Source organism: Sciurus carolinensis, unplaced genomic scaffold (genome assembly GCF_902686445.1).
Source record: "Sciurus carolinensis unplaced genomic scaffold, mSciCar1.2, whole genome shotgun sequence".
Classification (NCBI taxonomy): Eukaryota; Metazoa; Chordata; class Mammalia; order Rodentia; family Sciuridae; genus Sciurus; species Sciurus carolinensis.
The window spans coordinates 110,119-125,296 of record NW_025920150.1 but is presented as its reverse complement, the minus strand read 5'-3'; the positions used below and the strand labels follow the sequence as shown (position 1 = coordinate 125,296).

General features: G+C 36.2%; 1 pseudogene; it reads left to right on the top strand.

Moving 5' to 3' along the window:
• Positions 1-13,812: 13,812 nt before the first annotated feature.
• LOC124974467 (olfactory receptor 4S2-like) lies at positions 13,813-14,735 on the top strand (annotated as a pseudogene).
• Positions 14,736-15,178: the final 443 nt, after the last annotated feature.

Here is a 15,178-nt window from a genome sequence, read left to right as displayed (position 1 = left end):
ACTTGATGTTATTTAACAATTAGCATTTTAACTTTGCAAATTAATCAGATGTCACCAACAAACACATTTGAGTAGTCCCATACATGTTAACTCTAATCCACTTATTCTGTAAAAACCAAGAAAGCAGGCAAGTGTCCTGAACAGTATTTGCTGTCTCTTTCCTGTTGAAGAAAAGTCCTAGGAACAATTGATACTAGACATTTTATTAACATCAATATTTTATTTGCTTGACCACCTAGGGACTTGTGAGTTATTTTCAAAGACATTTTACTTTCATTAGTTTACCCAATTTGAATTGAACCTTTAAATCACGTGAATTAAAAGCATTTGGATCCATTTTAAAAAATTTAATTTTTATGCGTGCTTATATTTAACACAAAACTAAAGGCCTTGTAATATTCATCTCCATTGCAATGTAGCAGATGTTTAAAAATAACTCGAGTTGGATAAAAAGAACTGATCAAAAATCATTAACCTAGGTCTGTAGGATCGAGGGTGAGACTCAGAGGGGTCACCATGGATTGCCCCATTTCAGTCTTGCTGGTAAAAAAAGGAATTTAAGAAACAGGCACAGTACACAAGAAAACATAGACCAGACAACAGATTACAAGCGCTGCGCGTCTTGGTCGGAGAGTGCAAGCCCCTCCGGCCAAAAACAAGTCCCGACGAATCGAGCACCAAACAAGTCCCGACGGATCGGGCACCAAACAAGTCCCGACGGATCGGGCACCAAACAAGTCCCGACGGATCGGGCACCAAACAAGTCCCGACGGATCGGGCACCAAACAAGTCCCGACGGATCGGGCACCAAAACCCCTAGGACGTCTCCCAGGGTAGCAGGAGAGAAGTCAGAGTTCGTCAACTCCTTCTCAGACTGCCCAAACTACAAATGGAACACGCGTGCCCTACAAAGTACAATCGCTGCGCTTCAGAACGAACAAGACAAAGCAACTACACAAGACAGACAAAGACAGACAATAACCCCCTGCTGGCCAGCTTAACTTACCTCCCAGAGTATTTGGCCGTTCCTCGGGCAGGGGTTTGGGGTGTCGAGGGGAAATCTCGGTGGGACCTCCAAATGAAAGACCCTCAGACCCCCTGTCCAAGGAAGAACTCACGTGATCCCTGGCTGCAAAAGCAAGAGGCAGTTTATTGGTTACACAGGCGCCTGCGGGTGCGCAGCAAAACCTCAGCCAGAGCTTCGGTTAAGTGGCACACCGGGCTTTGGGGTACAGGTTTTTTATAGGGTAAAGGGGCAAGTTTCGTGCGCACGGTAAGCAACAGATTTCCTATTGGTTATTTTGAATCCAGCACGTACACAGCACCTAGGTTACTTGAAGGGTAAGGTTATTATATCCCAAAAAAATCCACAATTATTACTTGGTATTCTTGGTATTTTTATGGTTCCTGGTTCCCGCTTATCAGTTCCTGATTGTTCAGGCACTCCCTGGGACCCGATGATCTATGCTTTCCCAACCGCCCTATTCTTTCTTAACCTAGTTATCAGTTTAATGACCTCCAGGTAGGCCGTGCAACCTTCCCAGGGGGGGGTTTGGTAGAGTGTCCTAGGTCATGGGTTTAAGACAAAGAGCTGGGGCCTTTCATTTTATCTTGGATTCCAACTGCTGCTTGGTTTACTAAGATGGTTTTTCCTGTTTATGCTAGACTCTGAATGGCAATTTCTGTTAGCCTTTGAGGAACCAGATACTGTATCTCAACTAACCTAGACAGTATTGCCTCAGGATTTAGATGGCCCTCACCTGTTCCAGACAAACATTAGCTAAGGACTTAACAAAATTCAGAGATAAAACATTCTGTGATTGTTCTCCAGTAAGTAAAGTACATCCTTTATGTGCCTCCACCCAGGAGGAATATCAAAAGGCCATTGCAGAACTCCTAAACTTCTTAGCTAATAGGAATTAAAAGATCTCAAAAAATAAAGCTTAATTATGTCATCAACAGGTTCAATACTACAGAAAATAACCACTATAGGACAATATTCTGCCCCAGGAAGGGGCCTTACTTCAAGCTCCTGTCCTCAGCTTACCTATGAAGCAAGATTTAACCTGTTTGTCACAAAAGGGGAAAATAAATCCTGGATAGGCAGCCATAGGCAACTCAATAACCAATGGCATATCTCAGTGAGGAACTTAGCAAAGTAGCTTCATTCTCAAAAGAAATGGAAAATAAGGTCTCATAATTTTCTTTGACATCCAACCTGTACTGATGAGATGGCTAAAGTGCCTTAGGCACAAGGTTTCTATTCAAATCTGTTAGGTCCTTCCAGATCTCAGTCAAGGCTTACATTGAAATGTAAATAAAAGAAGCCCAAAGACTCAGTAGGAGACCGGTCTCAAACCCAAGAAAAAAAAGGTAAAAAAGAGCCTTACTTAAACTCCAGCAACAGTAAATTTTATGGTGCCTTACTAAGTAATTAATGGCCATATCATTTTTCCAGGACTCTTGTTTTTTTTAATTCTATATATTTTTTGAGCTCATGATTTTTTTGATAAGTTCTATTTTTTTATTCAACTACAGCTTTTGAACATCTGTTACATTGCAATGGAGATTCACCTATAAAGTTACAAGGCCTTTGATTTTGTGTTATTTGTATGTCGTGCTGTCTGGTGTTGTCTGTATCAAAACTGAGCGCTCCTAAAATTAAAATTTAAAAATGGATCCAAATACTTTTAATTCACGTGATTTAAAGGTTCAATTCAAATTGGGTAAACTAATGAAAGTAAAATGTCTTTAAAAATAACTCGCAAGTCTCTAGGTGGTCAAGCTAATAAAATATTGATGTTAATAAAATGTCTAATATCAATTGTTTCTAAGACTTTTCTTCAACAGGAAAGAGACAGCAAATACTGTTCAGGACACTTGTCTGATTTCTTGGTTTTTACAGAATAAGTGAATTAGAGTTAACATGTATGGGATTATTCAAATGTGTTTGTAGAGACATCTGATTAATTTTCAAAGTTAAAATGCTAATTGTTAAATAACATCAAGTACTCTTAACTCCTTAAATTCCATGGGGTATCATACTCAAACATTATTGGTGTTTTCATAGGTTAGTAAATAAAAGGGTTTAAACTTGGTTTGTGTCATCACTAAACTAAAAACAAGGTTACTAAGAGTTATGTCCTAACAAGTGCAATTCTATATACAAAGGGTCCCAAAAGTTTAACTGTGTTTCAATTAGAGTACTATAAACAACAAAATATTTAATCTTATTAAAATAGAGTAATTTATCTAAATTCAGAAATTTCATAAGAGTTGTTTCAGAATGTGAACAAAAAGAGGTCAACAAATAGGAAAGAGAAAATAAAAGGTTCTGGGTATGGAAATATATTTAGTAAAAGGAAACGTTTCTGGGTAAGAAAGTGCTTGTGTGATGAAATACATGAGGGTCTAAGTAAGTGCTAAGAAAGTCTGTGTAAGTAAAGGGCAAGTTTCAACAAGTTTGCGTGAAACTAAGTTAGTTGTATGTATGTGAAACAGCTAAAGCTATTTAAGGTTTTTCCAAAGGCGAAATACTAATGTTCTGATATAAACCAAAGTTTAATCTATATGGTAAAATGGCAAGGATTTCTTAGAAACACTAATTTACTCTTAACTTGGTGTCTATTAAGTTTTATTCTTTAGAACAATTAGTCTTAAAATTTTGGGTGTATACAATTATGGTTAAACAACTGTTAGAGTATTGTACTGTGTTACAGAGTCTACATTTTTCTTAAAAAACTAAATTTGGTAAGAAAAAAAGTGTCAAGGTAATTGTGAAGTGGTCACTAGTTGTATATTAAATGTGTTCATATTTTTCAGATATACAAGTTTTAAAGCAGGGAATTTATCAAGCTGCTATTCTCCAGGTTAAACTTGTCTGTAATGGTAATTTTAAGCTTATAAAGAGTAAATTTTATTGGGGATTAATTTCTATCATTTAATGTCCTATTATAGGACCTGTTATCAATAGGGTATATGTAAAATTTGTTACTTTTTACACTGAGATAAAGAATTTCAAATGTAGATGTATTTCTAAACATTAGAGCCTGACTTGTTTAAAGGTTAATTTTGTGAAACATGAAAATATTTTGCCACTTTGACACACAAAAGGAAAGTTAAAAGCTCTCTCAGCCTTTCTTTGATTCATGTTTTAGATACAATGTTAAATTGTGTTAATTATAAAGTTTATATAGACTCAGGAAACAGTATATGTAAACTACTTAATGATATTTAAGGAAGAAGCAAAGATCAACATCAGAATTAGAACACTTAAGGTCTGTAAAGAGCCATGCCTTACCTGAGATAAGGCTCTGCCTCCCACCTTACTGCATGTTAGAGTGACTCCAGCTTATTTATTTGTTAGTCAGACTTCAGCTTATTTAAAGTTATAGTCAAAAGATTGGTTTTTTGTTGTAAAATTACTATGATCTCAAATAGGGAATATAATGTGGTTCTCAGTCAAAATTCAAGATAGCTATTATACAAGCTAAATGTATTTTTACTCTTGCTAATTTCATTTTGTAAAACTGTTACCTGTTAATGTTTTGCAGAAGTAGCTGGTTCAAGAACACACAACCTAGGTAACTTGTGATAATAAGCCATCACCTATAGATAGTGGTAACTTCCAGTACTAATGCAGACTCCAGTTAGATAAAAGGGTAAATAACTGTAAAGTTATGGACATTGAATTTAAAGCCCAATACTCTTACTTTATGACTGATGAGACTGGCTTGCTGGATGATTAAGATCAAACTTAGAGATTGGAATTAAGTACAGAAGGCAAGATGGACCAGTATTTGGATCTTTTGCCCTCAGTCAGCCTGAACCCAGGGAATAAGAGAACTTCTCTAAGGAGCTTTGCAACTCTGGGTCACACAACCTCCTGATCAAGGAGATTGTTGAGACTAGAGGATGAAAAATCACTCAGTGCATCTGCTGCAGAGGAGGCTCATGGAAAAAGGGAGACATCCCTTAATGCTTCCAAAGGAAGTCACCTCATCAAGGAGACCCTACCTAACCAATGGCACTGGTGGAGCTAAGAAGCTGCTGTTAAGTTCTCTATGAGTGGCCCCTGTGGAAACTCAGCTGACTCTTTAACAAGACAGGAACCAGGTCAATTTGACCAGCTTGATCTTAGACACCCAGCAAAACAGTTAAAACCAAAATATAGCCATTCTTGGGCATCTAAAAGAAATAATAGTTAAATGTAACTTAAGATGTACACTTGTATTAGCCCACTAGAATAAAGACTGGAAGCTACAAATAAAAGATTCTTCAGCAAATGTGCCTGATAACTCTCAAGAGAAACTGCCAGAGTCAGAAGTTTTTAGTCAGTTTAAGGCCTGCAGACCTTCCTAAGCTACACAGGTAGATTTAATCTACCTTCCTAAGCTACACAGGTAGATTTAATCTATGTTTGCTCGTATGATTATCTAGCCCTAAGTAACAGAAGTATAGAGATCTCTACTAAACACAGGTTATACCAATAAAGGGATATTTTACAAAAATCAGATGACATTAAGTAGCTTAACTATATTTTTCTGGGGACATCTATGACATTAAGAGTTAAATGTTGTGTTTACATTCCTGATAACCTGGACAATGTTAAAGTTCCCAAATAAAGGCCTTGTCCTTTCCAGCCTTTGCTAGGCCTAGTTATGGGAACAATTTCTCAGTTCTTCCACCACCTGGTGAGAGATTGACTTCTGTCATTTTCATGATACTCAGTGGCATGTTCCAGATGCTGCAACATTTACTTTGTACTAATCTCATTTCAGTACTCATGTCTTTTTGTTCTTCTATCATAGAAGCACCCATCCCCAGATGACCTTACAACCTGCTCTTTCCCAACCAGACTTCTACCTTGGACTCCTCGATTGACCCTATTTTTAAAAAAGGAACTCCAAACTGCTTTACCCCTCGCTGCCCCCTTTCAGCTTCGAAGCAGCCAGAACGACCGACGCCCCCTTTTCCTTAAAGCAGTTAGGAGTTCCTATAGCTAAAGGGGGGAATGAAGCCAGAATTAAGGACAGATAGTTAGTGTAGAAATAGAAAATCGGGTCAATTCGAGGAAATGAAGCCATGAAGCCATCTGCCTTTGGAAGTTGGAGACTGCCCCTGGAAGAATGGAATGTCAAAGATCTCCGGAGCCCATTGATTACCAAATTTACCTGCCTTTATCAAGGACTGCAAACAAGGAGCTGCTAATTAATGCCCCCTGGGCCCTTATCTGCCTGAATCACCTTGGCCCTCCCCCTGCCCATGGCTTCTCACTTAATGCAAAACCAGGCCTAGTCACGAAGGCAGGAAGGAGAGATAAGGGGGGAAAGAACTGGAGAACAAAAGAGACTTTAACCTATAAAAGATGCAGGGTGTGCTCACTTCTTGGGACTTTTAGAACATCAGCCATGGCCCCCTTCTCCCTGCCAGGAGAAGTCTGTATTATTCCCTTTAAATAAACCTGCTTAATATGCTTGCCTTGGCGTGCTTCTCTAGTGCTTAATCTTCAACATTAGAAGAAGCAGAACTCGTCACCGGTAAACGGCGGTATCATCAGATCAAAACCTGGCAACCAGCAATATTTTGAAACTTTTCTTTTTTTAATCTTAAATTCTTAGACAAATTAAATGAATGTTTAATGCATGTTTGTTCATTGCTGTGGAGCTTCAGATACATGTTTATTCTTTGCTATGTAACTTCACTTAAAATAAATTGTAAAAATTTTCTTTTCCTGACTGATCTATAAATGTGTGCACACAATGACTATATTTACATGACTTCAAAATTTACTTGCAGTTCAAGAAACATGCTCACATTTTAAAACTAAAATAAAAATGAATCCACATAACTTTAATTCATGTAAATTAATGACTTAATTTATATTAGGTAAACAACTAAAAATAAATCATGCTTCTTTTTATACTTATTAACTCAGATTTTTCTAGGTAAAAAGGCTTCTTAATTAATTCACATTTTTCCAGGTGGGCAAATAAATACTAAAATTGTTAAATTCTATAATATTTATCTATGTCCCTTTGAAGCCAGAATTAAGGACAGGTAGTTAGTGTAGAAATAGGGAATCGGGTCAATTCAAGGAAATGGAGGCCATAAAGTCATCTGCCTCTGGAAGTTGGAGACTGCCCCTGGAAGAATGGAATGTCAAGGATCTCCAGAGCCCATTCATTACCAAATTTACCTGCCTTTATCAAGGACTGCAAGCAAGGAGCTGCTAATTAATGCCCCCTGGGCCCTTGCCTGCCTGAATCACCTTGGCCCTCCCCCTGCCCATGGTTTCTCACTTAATGCAAAACCAGGCCTAGTCAGTAGGCAGAAAGGAGAGATAAGGGGGGAGAACTGGAGAACAAAAGAGACTTTAACCTATAAAAGATGTAGGGTGCACTCACTTCTTGGAACTTTAGAACATCAGCCATGGCCCCCTTCTTCCTGCCAGGAGAAGTCTGTATTATTCCCTTTAAATAAACCTGCTTAATATGCTTGCCTTGGCATGCTTCTCTAGTGTTCAATCTTCAACATTAGAAGGAGCAAAACTCGTCACTGGTAATCGGCCGTATCACCTTGTTTCTAGTTTTTTTTTAAACTGGAAAGAAATTATTAATATTATTATTTACGTTTGTTTGATGTCTTGACTTTTGCAATTAAGAATAAATTAATTTGATGTAAATGTAATTATCTAAGCTTTAATTACAGGAGATAATTGATTTACAAGGATGGAATGCTAAAAGATCATTGATTGGAACATTATCTACTAAATATGAAAACATAAGATACTTTTAACTAAAATATATTTAAACGTTAGACATATTTGTAATTTGGTTAATATATATAAGGTCTAATATTCCTTTATTCTCTATGTTCTCATTGAGAAACAAGATACTAGCACTTAAACTATCAGGTGTGATATGTAAGTGTCTAAAAACTTTTTTTTCACCTGATAAAATAGAAGACTATTACATGTGGAGTAAATTAAAACAAAATTCGTACAAAATAATTTTTAAAAGATTTACATGTAATTAAATTGGCTATATATAATTGGCTATATATATAATTCAATTGGCTATATATAATTAATACAATCAGTTAAGGTTATTAAAAGTTTTTCATTCTTTCAGTTCTACTAAGTTCTATCATAAAGGCTATTTACAAACATAGATAAAATCTTTTAACAAACCCCTATTAATTGGACCTTCAAACCAAAAGATAGAAGAAAAATAAATACTTAAAACATTAATTTCTCATTATAATAAAATAGTTTCTTTTGTCTATTGAATTTCTATTATATAAAAAAGGCTAATTTCAAAGACATTATGGTTTATACAATTTGGTTTAACAATAACTTATTTTAAAATATCGCCTTGCATCCCAAATTTCAAATTTCTCTTTAAAAGACAAATTTGATTTATATAAAAACATCAATGACTATATTTTAATTAACGATGGTAATTAGTCCTTCTTATGTTAATTATATCCTTATTTTCCAAATAAAGAAATCTTTAATATATTATATTTGCAGGTGTTGAGAACAGGGTGACATCTGTAAAACCCCCCACAGGAAAGGGCGCGCAAACACTAAGAAATGAGAAATTATCTTAATCACCAGGATGCAGGTGGTTGTGACAGCATCCTCAAGAGCCAATACAGGACAAATAGGACATGCTGGGCCCCCGGGCTTAGATACCTGTCCGAGGAATGTGCAGCTGCCCGGGAACCTTATCTATCAAGAACAAGGGGGCCTAGTCCCTACTCATCTCCTGCATAAAGTTCACCCCTTCCCTCCTCCCTTTTTCCTCCAGGACCATTCAGTTCTGGTGGGACCCAATGAGAATCAAATAGATTGGTGGGACCCAACCAAAGAGGACAAATGTTCAACTGTTCAAATGTTAACCAATAAAATACAGGTCTTTGTGTGTGAATGCTTGAAAATCTCTTAAAGAGAGTGCTTTCTCACCCCTAGGGGCCGCTCCCCACTCAGTCATTGTAGTGGTCTGAGAGGCTGGTTGCAGTCCAAGCCCAAGCTTGCAATAAAACCTCATTGTGTGTCTTGCATTATTGTGTGTGCACTTTGACTCTCTGGGGATCGGTTGATATTGAACCCCAACACAGGGACATGTTATTAAGCTGATGCTCCCCAAACTAAAGCTTTTCAATAATGGTCTCTTGCAAATTTAAATAATAATAAAAAATTAATAAATAAATAAATTACATTATTTAATATTTTAAATTTAAATAAATGTTATACACTTTTTATGTTACTCTTTACACTAAGAAGTAAAATTAGCTATATTTTTAGAGGACATTCAGGAGATACTGGCTTATTTAAAGTCTAACAATATGGGATATGGAAGTATTTTGACATTTTTCCCCAAGAGGGATGGAAGCTCTTGTCTTACCTATCTGCTGGTCCCATGATAAACTCTCTAACTGTCTAGATGTAACCTTTAAGAAAAAGACAGCATAAGGCATACCTAGGCCAGTCAATTATACTGGTCCTTGGAACCTAGGATTTTATGTTCAAACAGTTATTAGAATGGGACTTTGTCATCTAAAGCCAGTCATTTCTATGAAATATGCACCAATATTTTACTGCCTTAATTTTCTGTGATAGCATCTGGTGCCTTTCCTAAATGAATAAAATATATAAATGTCTTGACAATGCTACATATTATCTCTAAAGTTGGCAGATACATTTTTGGACTGACCTTAAAAAAATTGATGAAAGACAGTCACATCAAAATATTTTCCTTTAGAAGATCCAAAACCAGAAAAGCCTAATATGACAACATTGCCATTACATATGTTTTGTTTTTAGTTCCTATTAAAAAGAATTTGCCAGCAACCATGTTTAATCTAAATAGTTAATGCTATAAAAGATCTAAGCAAATAGACAAATAGTTGAGTTATTTAAAAACTATTTTCAGAATAAAAAAATAAGATTAAATATACAATCATTCTGATTTTTGAAACTCCATGTAATTTGGACTATTCCCTGTTATTTAGATATTACTTTGCATTACTGGTAACCATGCAATAAATACCAAATTAGAATTTAACAAACTGATATTACACTAGAAAGATGAATAATTCACATTTATATTCTAAGTTATTTCTTTGATGGTAATTTGGTTCATATATATTTTAAATTATTCTTTTAAGTTTCTATCTGTTCCAACATTCATTATATTTGGGGGCATGATTCCTTCTGTTAAGATGCTATGACCCCTGAAAGTATTAATGAATAATTGAGATTAAATTAAATGCTTTAACAGCTACTATTACAAATATCAGTGATGAGCTTTTTGCTCTCAAATTTAAACAAAGACTTAACAGTCATAATGACTTCAAGCATGTATGTAGTTACAACTAAATATCATACTTCCCAATGGGACTAAGAGATAATTAAGAATCATCTGATGGACATTTGACATAACAGTAAGAATAGCCTGGGTCTTGTAAAATCATATCACCTCAACCAGTATATTCAAAAGATAGAATTAACCTCATAGACTCTACATTTCCTTTTGATCAGATATTTCCTAAACTGAATGGTATTGGAATAATATGTTTGCTACTAATTCTTTTTGTGTCATGATAATAGGTTGCCATACTCTCAGAATCAACAGCCAGACCTTGGAGCAGCCCTCCCAACCAAGAGCAGGGACCTCGGAGCTGCTCTCAGACCCAAGATCCTAAACCTCGACATAACTGCCCATTATTTGCATTTTAAAATATTAAAAAGGGGGAGATGTGGGAAGCAGTCTTTATTTAGTAGAATCAGACTAGGTTGAGCCATGGGACACAGATCCCTGGCTTCTAAGAACTGCCAGGAAGTATGTGCACTGTATCAGAGTGGTTCCCTGTCTCCTTCTGGAATTTTTCCCTGAGACAGTGGCTTCCCTAACTCCACCCTATTCTTTCATCACAGAAGAAGCTCCTCTCAGTCCTGGCCACCTTTACCTGTATATTTTAAATAAAAGAGAGTTGGGTGAGTTGTTGTTGTAAGAGGCCAGAGCTGGTATGGCCAGACCAGTCATGACCCCTCTCATATAAAAAGAATATTGGCTCTTGTGTGTTTACTGAGTAGATTAGTTTTTTGGGTGATCGAGTGATATACAGCCAACATCCTCCTCTGACAGTTAACCCTTTTCTCCTCCACGCATGATGTGGCAGAGAGGACCCTGACAGATAAGGGAAAAGAAAATAAAAGAACTAGGACAAGAGTCAATCTGGATAATTTAAGCTCAAAAACTAAAGGAATTATATATAGCCCACACTACAGTTCATCCCTGTATCCTAAATGCATCTCATGCATGCATTCCTTTAAGAAGAAAAGAACTGAACCCCAAAAGTTCCATCAAATCTACCCATTCCATTCTAAGAGAACTTTCTAAAGATCAGATTAATTCATTTTTAATACACAGAAATACATATTGTAACACATTTTATATGAAATATATGGTATGTTATGCATAGAGCAAGGGTCATTAATTTAAGAAACAATATGCAATCCTAAAATTACTTGTGTTTGATGAATTGCTTTATAATTAGGTAACAGTTATAAATGAAAGTGCCTATTGAATTCAAAATGAAGCAGACACTTTTAGTTCTAAAAATAATTGAAAAAGAATTCAGTAGGTTACATCTCTCTTTAGGTATGTGGTTTGGTTGTAATTATGGTGAAAGATTTTGGAAAAAACTTTTCCTAAAATCATTACCATATTAACTTCCATAGTAACTTTATAAGCGGAGGAGAAAACATTTCTTACCAATAAATATTGCAGAACAGATGATTTCATTAGGTGAAAGAACCTACAAGAAGGGATGCTGATTTTCTAGCAGGCTTTGAGTTTAGGTGATTGGATGTTATCTGGAACTGCTTATTCACAAAATAATTCCTCAAGCACATTCTTATTAGAACTCAAATCTGCACCCAAAATATATCAGGAAGACTCAGAAAAGTAAAAACAAATATAAGCCCTGGATAATATGGTGAGATTATTTTCTTCTATAACTAATATAGAGTGTTTGGTAACATGGGGAATTCAGTGCAATGGCTATATTTTGACATATGTAATATAATTGGAAGACACTATTCTCAGAAATTATAGAGAAATGAAATTTAAATAATAAATTATAAAGTGCATGAGTGCACAACCAAGAGACAGGGGAGCACAAACAGGGATAGAAAATACCAATCATTTCAAAGGACAACAAGACTTAATCCCATTAGAAATGATCAGAAGAGGGAGAATGGATTACATTGAAATGGGTCTTGAGTTCAGAAGGTAGCAGAATTTTTCTAGGACTTTGTAGAATGAACAGTAGTGGAACAGATCCCAGGTTATGTGTGGATGCTCATTGTCTCTTCCAACAGAGTCAAGCAACATTAGAGATAGCTATTGAAAACCACTGTTAATTGAATTCTTGTAAAGTGAAGTGCTCTCAGTGGAGAATAGTATTGTTTTCTAAGTTCAGCAGGAAAAGTAACAGGGGAAGAAACCTGTGAAGCAGGGGATGTGGCTGATTCTAGATCTGATTTGCAGTATTGCTGTTTCTATTATTACCATTAGTACTGCTATTTTGTAATACACAAAAGTAAGCAGACATGTGCTGATAACTCTACAACCTCTAGTACACAGACCTGATGAAACCTGTAGTTCTCATAAAGCTGACAATGACTGGCATAGCCTGCAAAACACTAGCTGAGAGCAGATTCCACAGCAGTAGGAAGCAAGGCACTAGATAGATGTTAAGGGGATGAGATGACTATCAAAATCTAGAGGAATCCTCTAGTGTCTTGAGTTCATGAAGAACCTTGAAAACCCCTCATTGAAATCTCCTCTGTATGCCATTCTACCAAAACATAAAAGTAACCTCACTAGTGTGTCTGAAATTCCAACATGGAGATGTATCCATTTACATGAAACATTATGCATTTCCTAAACCCATAATAATAATCACTAAAGGACAATCTTTTTCTACATTCACCCAAAATTAGAAAACTAAAGTACTCTAGCATGAGACTTGAAAACTTGGAAGGACACATGAAGAATATTGACACAAAAAGGGAGAATCTTTCATTTTTGTGTTTTCTATATTTTTCAGTTTGGTGGAATTTGTGTGTTTTCAGTTACTACACAAATGTTTAGTAACAAATAGTGCTAGAATAAATACTGGTGAACACTCAGACACTCCACATTGCAGGAGCTTGAATTCAAACAGAAGCCATAAATTCACACACAGAGATCTGAAGGGGAGCCTGCAGAAGTCACCCAGTCTGGACATTCCAAGGACCCATGAGTGTATGTAATGACCAGAATTGGCTGAATTCAGAAGGGATCCTGTGGGCATGTTTTCACTTCATCACCAAAGAAAGGGAAACCTTGTCTCCAAACAAAGGATCACTTTAAATATGAATGTGTGTCTTTTACAGAAAGAGAACTAACTAAATGTTTGTCCATAACCAGGAAAGTAAATCCTAGGAAAATGTTAGTCATGTGAGAACTTTGGTTAGATGTGTTACTTTAGGTATTTTCTTTGTCTGTCTGTTCTCTGCTTCCTCATCTGAAGTGAATAAATCAGATATATTATTAAGGTAAATAATAAGAATGGAGACACTAAAATTTCTGTAATTATTCATGTCAGTCTGTATTCAGTACACATTTTTCCACTTTTAACTGTGATTATTAATTTATCCTGATTTAGAAATAAATGCTGATAATCTTTCTGATGTTTTCCTTTCAGATAATTTAACTGTTTTGGTAATTTGGCCTACTTGATTCATTACATGGAAAAATGAATGATGTAACTGAAGTTATTTTCTGGGGCCTTTCTCAAAATCCAGAGGTTGAAGGAGCCTGCTTGATGGTGTTCTCATTCTTCTACACAGTCATTCTTCTGGGAAACCTCCTCATCATGCTGACCATCTTCATGGGGAATCTTCTAAAGTCTTCCATGTATTTCTTCTCAACTCCTTGTTTCTTGTGGACATTTGTTTCTCAGCCACAGTACCCAAGACGATTGTTGACCTTTAGCAAAAGAGCAAAACTATCTCATATGAAGGGTGCATATTGCAACTCTTTGGAGTACATTTCTTTGGAAGAACTGAGATTTTTATCCTTATAGTAATGGCATATGATTGTTATGTAGCCATCTGCAAACCCCTGCACTATATGACCATCATGGACAGGGAAAAGTGCCATAAAATGTTGCTGGGGACCTGGGTAGGTGGGTTCATATACATTGTCATCACCGTGTCCCTAGTAGTTCAGCTACCCTTCTGTGGACCCAATGAGATCAATCACTACTTCTGTGATGTTCACCCTGTGCTCAAACTTGCCTGCATGGACACATGTGTTACCAGTGGTGTTGTGACAGCCAACAGTGGTACTGTCACTCTGGGGAGCTTTGTGATCTTGCTCATCTCCTATACTGCCATTCTGGTGTCACTGAGAAAGCAGTCAGCAGAAGGAAGACGCAAAGCTCTGTCCACCTGTGGAGCCCACATTGTGGTGGTCATCATCTTTTTTGGTCCCTGTACTTTCACATACATGCACCCTGATGTTATGTTACGGAGGATAAGATGGTGGCTGTGTTTTACACCATTATCACTTCCATACTAAACCCCATGATTTACACACTGAGAAATGCAGAAGTAAAGAATGCCATGAAAAAAAATATGGGTTAAGAAGGCTTTCTGGAATGCTGACAGCAAATAGTTGGAAATAATAATTCAAACTGGATTAATGTAAATGTGGAAGGCTTTGTTAAGTCATCTGTACAATGAACAAAATAATAACATCAAAGAATTTTCAGAAGTAACAAATGCAAGAAATACACATTGCACAGAATTAGGGTATTCTTAATCATGATCATTATATTGACTACTTCACAATCAGATAATGTTCTAAATATCCAAAATCACAGGAGTCTTAATATGCTCAGAATCTCAACATGATCAGAGTAAACATCAGTGTTTTCTCCTCCCACTTTTTGTCTCCTGCCATATTCTTTAAGTGATTAAAAACCTACTCTGAAATATTTGAGGTTATTTCTGGCATTGAAAACTATGCTTGGATATGGCATTTGCAGGTAAATGGATGGAACCAGAGAATATCAAGCTAAGTGAAATAAACCACTCCCCAAAAAACAAAGGCCAAAT